We start from the raw sequence: 7,587 nt of genomic DNA on the forward strand, positions 1-7,587 counted from the left end.
TGAACTGGCAGAATTGTATAAAAATGCACTTGTAGCAATAAATGGCATCTATTACTTTCATCTTGAAAGAACCTGGTCCATGTCGCTTGTCCGTCTCAACCGCGACATGTGGTGACCCCAACGTGATCCTACCTGAAGAGGATCTCGCCTAACAAGGTGACAGCGGAAAGCTGTGAACAGCCGAAGAGCTGTGGAGACGGAGCCCGGTACAGCTGATAAGAACAGCCCAGGAGAGCTGCCGAAGATCCGGATCGATTGAAAAGACACCTCGCGAAGGAGGAGGTGAGCTACCGGGAACATGGGGGGAAACTTATCTAAAGAAGAGGGTTCTATATTATCTACATGGAAGCTGCTTCTGAAGAAGCAGGGTGTTAGCCTTCCGGAACTGACTTTAAGAAAAATGTTACTATGGGGCAAAGCACAAGGTTTAGAGGTTAATCCTGTGACAGCATTTAGTGTGTCACAATGGATGGACTTGGGAGATAAATTGTTTGATAGTGCTACTCAAGGGTCCAAGGAAGCAACTGAACTGTTAACGACGTGGTGCTTATTATTAGATACTTTGAAAGAGTTAAAACAGCAACAGGCAGAGGCGGCTGAGGGGGATGGTCTTCTTGGCTCTTCTGGGCCAGATTCGGAGGAAAAAGCAAGATTAAGTACTACTCCGACACCTCCTGTTACTAAAGATTCATCAAAACCGCCCAAATCCATATTATCTGACACGGACAAGGATCCACGGTACTTTCTTGGAAAGTTAAAAGGAATAAAGGAGGAGCGCACGTATATGTGGCCCCGAGATCAGAAAAAAACTATGAAAGAGTCGTATACATATGTGTGGCCCCGAGATCGGTTAAAAGTTATGAAAGACTCACATGAAAAAACAGCGTTATGGTCTCAGGAGGGGCCCTCAGAGAACCAGTCGGAGCACCAGTCAGAGCGGTGCGTTCGGCCAACCGCTTCGCTGTCATCAATTACGGCTCAAGCCTCTCCTCTATCATCAGCAACCGCGGTTCCACCGTCTGCATCACCGCCATTGATCACAGTTCAACCCTCTGCCCCGCCGCTATCAGTCACGGAAGAAGAAAATGGACATTTTTTTTTTTTTTTTTTCCTGTCCCCCCTTGCCTGGAGATTTAGGTGGGGAGGACCCCCCCGTGGTGAGCCAGACCGAGCCAAATAACGTAATTCCTACAGATTTGGGGCCCTCCAACCTGCCCCCGCCTCCCTCCCACACTGAATTCCTGAGGGTGAGGGTAGAGTTTCAGAGCGTAAACCGAACTTACCAAAAAGCTGGGATTTACCCCCAGTTTCGATTACAGTTAAACCACGGGACCCTGTGCGTTTCTGGAAGAGACACTATACAGGCACGATAACTTTCTGAAATCCTGAAGCAGTCAACAGACCTCACATATCAAGCTGTGATGGGGGTGCCTGGGACCAGCAGTGTGGCCAAATCATTTGCAACTGTTAATCGGGGTCCCAGTGAGAATTACATGCAATTTATTGACCATCTTCAAGAGGCTATCAGTAAGCAGGTTGAAAACTTACAAGCTAAGGAAGCATTGGTGTTGAAATTAGCAGTAGAGAATGCTCATGTTTACTATCTGCGAGTTTTACAGTACATATTATGCATTTCTGTGTATTGCCTCTCTGAAAAATCAAGCAGCTTGTCAGGAATGTGAGTTAAGTGTGCCGCAAAACTCTCTCCCTACTTTTCCCAGTCATGCTGCAAGCAGCACCCCTCCCTCCCTCCCCCTTCTCAAGGTTTTTACTTGCAAGATGGGGTCAGGAATAATTGTTTTCAGTTGTGTTCCTAAAAATCAGTATTGGGAGGTGGTTTAAAACTTAGGAAAGCACTTAGAATTATAAGGAAGGAAGATCTTGTTAAATATTGAAATCAGTGTTCGCTGCTGTTTACGTTAAATGATTGGTAAAAGTGTCTGGAGAATAGAATTTTGTTGCAATTAATGTTGCTTTTAAGGTGAGAAGAGCAGGACAAAATAAATCTCTACAAGAGATCATTAAATCATTACAGACAGTTTTACAGCTGGACCGGTTTGAACGTCAACAAGCTGAGAGAGAGTTAACTGATAACACACAGGTCACAGTAAACTTGCTAAAGTCTGCAAGATGCTTTCCTCATTAATCTGTTTTCTTCGTGGGTATCGGTTTACGCATGTTGTAATTTTGGTAGGTCTTTGTTATATGGTACGATAACTTCACAGTCTGTTAAATCATGAGAATTCATTAACTCAAAATGTGCGTTTTGTGATAATACAGAAGATCATGAGTAATTTAGTTCTTTACTACGTGAATGTGATGGTAAATTTTGTGTGTAGTAGCTGTTATTTTTTTTTTTTTTCTTCCCTAGCATGCTAGCTTTATTCCAGCATTCAGACTTGCGCAACTCTGTGACAGGCTGTGTCTCATCTCGGTGTGCTGGATTTGTTTTTTCCGTATGCACATCATGTAAAGAATCCTGGTTTTGGAATGACAGTTGTAGCGCACCAGATGAGACATTAAAACAAAAGAAAAAACAAAACAAAACAAAACAAAAGAAGGCCTTGCTCAGTCCGGGTCGGTGGATGCGGATGGGTTTCAGCGCGCAACTGACCTTTTTTGTCAGGGAGACCCAGAGGTACCTCCACCTGGCTGAGCAGTGAGCGGCCCAAAGGTGCAATGCAAAAATTGAGATATTGTCTTAAATTGGTGTAACTGTGATCCATCTGCATATTTGAACTTGGTATATGGTTTTCATATCTGAGCTCAGTATTTTAGTTTGCATATTCATATTTGGTACCAAAAGAATCTTGTTTGGGGAGATAATTACAAAATGGGAACCTGTTCCACTGCAAAAATTCCACCTTGCTCCCCCTTAGGATGCATCCTTACACATTAGAGTAATTGCTTATATTGTTAGAAAAGCATTTAAATTGTTAAAATGCTATGATAGCTGTGAATTTGGAAGAGGTTGTATTTAAAAGTTGCTAGAATATTAACTGATTTAGATTTAGGAAAATAGAATAATGGATTTATGTTTATTATACTGGTTTATACTGGTTTTTGACATCTCTAAATTGTAACAGGTAAATGGAGCTAAGGCATGTAACTATTGCTGAGCTACTTGAAATTGCATATAAAGTGTATTATGGTTGGAACGAAATGGAAAACAAAACAGCAAAATATTCCAGGCCTATGTGCATCTCCTTGAAACTGAGGAGTTTACCAGAGCCTCCCACCTTGTACCAGCTGCATGACCTTGACTATATCTGAACTGCAGGAAGAAGAGAACGAAAAAAAATGGAGAAACCTGTTTTCCCGCTGCTAAGCGGAGAAAGGGGGGCTTTACTCCCCCCGCTCTGTCCTTTTTTTTCCCTGAAGTATTGTCATCCATTTTTGTTGTGGCACTGTGTTGTTTTTTGGCTTTGAATCAGGGGTTGTTGGTGTTGTTTATTTTTGCTTCTGTCTTGTTTCCTAGTTTTTGGCACATTTGGGAAAAAGAGCTCATAATTTTACCTCCTTGCTGAAGTCAGTCTTTTCACACTGGTCAGCTTTGGGGGATCACAGTGTTCAGTGCTTCTCTGGGTCAGACTGGTACTGATTTGAGTGTGGAGAGGAGCCAAGTTGGTTTGATGTGGAGTTCAAACTGATGTGTTTTCATACTGGGCTGGACGTCTTGCCATCTCAGATGGGGTCAAGAGGGAAGTTTTATTCCCCCCCGCGCCCCTCCCCCAAGCAATGTTACTGCTAGAGAGCTGTAATACTGCATGAAGGAGTCTGAGGGTAAAATTTAAAGGCATCACCAGTGGATCCATAGTTCTAATGAAACTGGAAAATTAAACCAAAAATTTGTTAATAGACTTATTCTGTGGTAATTAGTTGTAAGTGACTTCTTAGTAAATTCATCATGCCAGTTTTTGAGGTCATGAGAGAGAACAAAAGAAAGGCCGTTTTTTGAGACCAATGGAATGCCAAATTTGGAACAAAGTTTAAATACATGAATTCTTATAGTTGTTAGAAACTCCTATACCTCTCTTAGGTTAAGATTTGTTAAGTAAATTGTAAGCTCAAATAACGTTTTCTGAGACTTCTGTTTAGTTGCATAGCCTACAAGAAGCTGCTGGGATGCTGCAGATCTGCTTGCTGCAAGTGAGAAATCTCCAAGGAAATTTCAAATGCTGTATTTCCACTAGTATTAACAGCCAATGTTTTGATAAAGCAAATACTACACTGATAGATCTGAAACAGGACTTGATCCGGTAAGGGAAAACAATATCCAATAAATATGACAGCCAAAATGGAGTTGGAAACTTTAAGGAATAAATTTATGACAACTTTACAGGCTGACTGCGTTCGATTGGACTTGCAGATTTGTCTATTTATGGCTACAACATAGAAACAACCTGTGGCTATTGTGGGACAGTATGATGAGATTGCTAGCAGACTGATATACCACTTGTTACTCTGATCCAGAAAAGCAGGGAATTAATTTAAGTTTCAATAGGCCATGATCCTTTTGTCATATATGTACCATTTGTGAAATTTAATTTTGATTTTTTTTTATTTGTAATCTATGTCTCTATAAATTGCACTAGCTGGTTTTCTTAACACCACAGCTTTTGGCATGCATAAATGTAAAATGTAAATTACTGCAGAACCTGCAAGTCTTCAACATCAGGCCATAGGCCATACTTGTATTTGGTCTGATCCTACATACTTGCAAAGTTTTTGTCGATGATTTTGGGAAGTCTCATAAAGCTGTAGTGGTTTAGTGTGAAAATAACAATTGGCATCATTCTGAAAAAATTTTTGAAGGTTCAACCCAATTAGCAGAACTTGGCACAGCTTTAAATTACTTAGAGATTTTTAGGGAGGAACCTCTAAATTTGATTTGTGATTCTGAGTACATAATCAAGGTTCAATGCACATATCTGCTTCTGAACTGTGTTTTTTTTGTTTTGGTTTTGTTCTTTTTTAAAACAAAAAGGGGGGAGAAGTAGGGAAAGTACCACAAAACCAATTGTCAAAAGCGTTTTATGTGATTAAATACTTTGCAAGTATGACCCAAAATCATGCTAAATCAGAAGGAACCTACATTAGCTATGGTCAAATCACTAGTCAATGGAAAAGGCCACATCAATTGATAACCTGGGGGAGAGGTTCTGCTTCTGTCTTTACAGATCAAGGGCCGCAATGGTTGCTGGCGCGAAATGTGAAACCTGTGTTATCGTCCTGACAACGATTGTTGCAGCTGCTGTGTTTTGGATGCCCGCACAGACAAAGACTAACATGTGGAGTACTTTAGCCAACATGACTGACCAGGACTCCATATGCCTGGCTATGGCATCTCTGGAAAACCCGTTCCACACATGCTTGGTTGGCATCCTCCTTGATGACTACAGCAGCATCACACAATTGTTTCAAAATAGTGGTCAATGCAGAGGCATTGCAACAAACTGTAATAATACTAACATGGCACTTTGGATTAACTGTCTCCCGGAAATAGACATTGAACCACAGGAACTGGAATTGCTGGGATCTGTGCCCATGAACGCTTGTATCCAGCTGGTTTGTGAAAAGTGCCAGGACAATATGCTAAAGCATGAATGGATAAGACTGCAAAATGTTAATGCCACCATTGGTGACTATAGAAATGAAACTCGATGGTGTAATGCCTCGCAGAAGAATCCAAGAGTTGTCATTGATAATGTGGAACAGCGACCCCAAAACCTCCTGTATGGTGTATTCTTGATCTGTGGAGATAGAGCCTGACCAAGAATTCCCTCTAATTCTGTTGGAGGACTGTGTATTTTGGGACTATTAACTCTCTTAATGCCCAATGTATCTATGATAATAGATCACAGAAGAGTAAGATGAGAAAAACAGCTTTTGCGTGTATAAGAGTCAAAATGTGATGATAATGTAGATTTTTGGGGATCAAGGTTAAGGGTTTTAGGATCTCTTGTATCTGGTGTTGGCACAGCTAAAAGCTTTAAATATTTTAGAAAATTAGGATGCTGGCTAGTTAAGCAAACTAACAGAACTTAAAAGGCTTTAAGTGGACTTTTGTTAGATGTAGATTCTGTAAGACACGCCACACGGCAGAATAGAGCCACGATAGATTTTTGTTATTAGCTTAAGGACATGGGTGTGAAGATTTTGATGGGATTTGTTAAATAAATTGCTTAGTGGTTGAGAGTTTTTAGGATGCTTGTTATCAGTAGTGAAAACAGGACTGATCATTTTGATGATTGTTGTGGTTGTGTTACTAATGTTGCCATGCATGATTTCTCTGCTGCAAAGGGCCCTGCAGCGGACAATGAGGGCAGCATTTTTAGCACAAATAAAAAAGGGGGAATTGTGGGAAACTGCAGCGGGTCTGTGGAATCCTTGACAGAAAATATGAGAGTAGAGATCAGCCTTGAGATATTAAGATTTACCCTTGAGGAGGATGGGAGTAAAGGAGTATCCGGAGAGAGGAGAGATGTACCCGTGAGAGAGAAGGGGATAGAAGAATAACATGGATGATAGCAAGTTTAACCAATGAGATGTTGGTGCTGTAACTTGTAACCAATAGTGAAAAGACACATGAAATGGCAGAATTGTATAAAAATGCACTTGTAGCAATAAATGGCATCTATTACTTTCATCTTGAAAGAACCTGGTCCATGTCGCTTGTCCGTCTCAACCGTGACACACTGTCCAATGGGATTTGTGACACACACCCTGTCCAGGGGCGCTTGTGACACGAACGGTGTCCAGGCGGGTTTGCGACACGCACGCTGTCCAATGGGGTTTGTGACACACACAGTATTCAATGGGGATTATGACACACGCTCTACAATGCGGTTTGTGACACATTCGTTGTCTAATGGGCTTTGTGACACACGCGCTGTACAGCGGGGTTTGTGACACAAACCCTGTCCAGGGGCGTTTGTGACACAAACAGTTTCCGGGGGTATTTATGATACACACGCTGTCCAATGGGGTTTGTGACACACGCGCTGCCCAACGGGGTTTGTGACACACACGTTGTCCAATGGGGTTTGTGACACAAACCCTGTCCAGGGGCGCTTGTCACACAAACGGTGTCCAGGCGGGTTTGTGACACGCACGCTGTCCCATGGGGTTTGTGACACACACAGTATTCAATGGGGATTGTGAAACACGCTCTACAATGGAATTTGTGACTCATTCGTTGTCCAATGGGGTTTGCGACACACGCGCTGTACAGCGGGGTTTGTGACACACACCCTGTCCAGGGGCGTTTGTGACGCAAGCGGTGTCAAGGGGTGTTTGTGACACACACGCTGTCCAACGGGGTTTTTGACACGCGCGCTGTCCAACGGGGTTTGTGGCACACACTGTCCAATGGGATTTGTTATACACACACTGTCCAATGGCATTTTTGACACACACCCTGTCCAGGGGCGTTTTGACACAAACGGTGTCCAGGCGGGTTTGTGACACACACGCTGTCCCATGGGGTTTGTGACACACACAGTATTCAATGGGGATTATGACACACGTGCTACAATGCGGTTTGTGACACATTCGTTGTCCAATGGGGTTTGTGACACACGTGCT

Source organism: Nesoenas mayeri (assembly GCF_963082525.1).
Source record: "Nesoenas mayeri genome assembly, contig: SCAFFOLD_35, whole genome shotgun sequence".
In the NCBI taxonomy this organism is placed as follows: Eukaryota; Metazoa; Chordata; class Aves; order Columbiformes; family Columbidae; genus Nesoenas; species Nesoenas mayeri.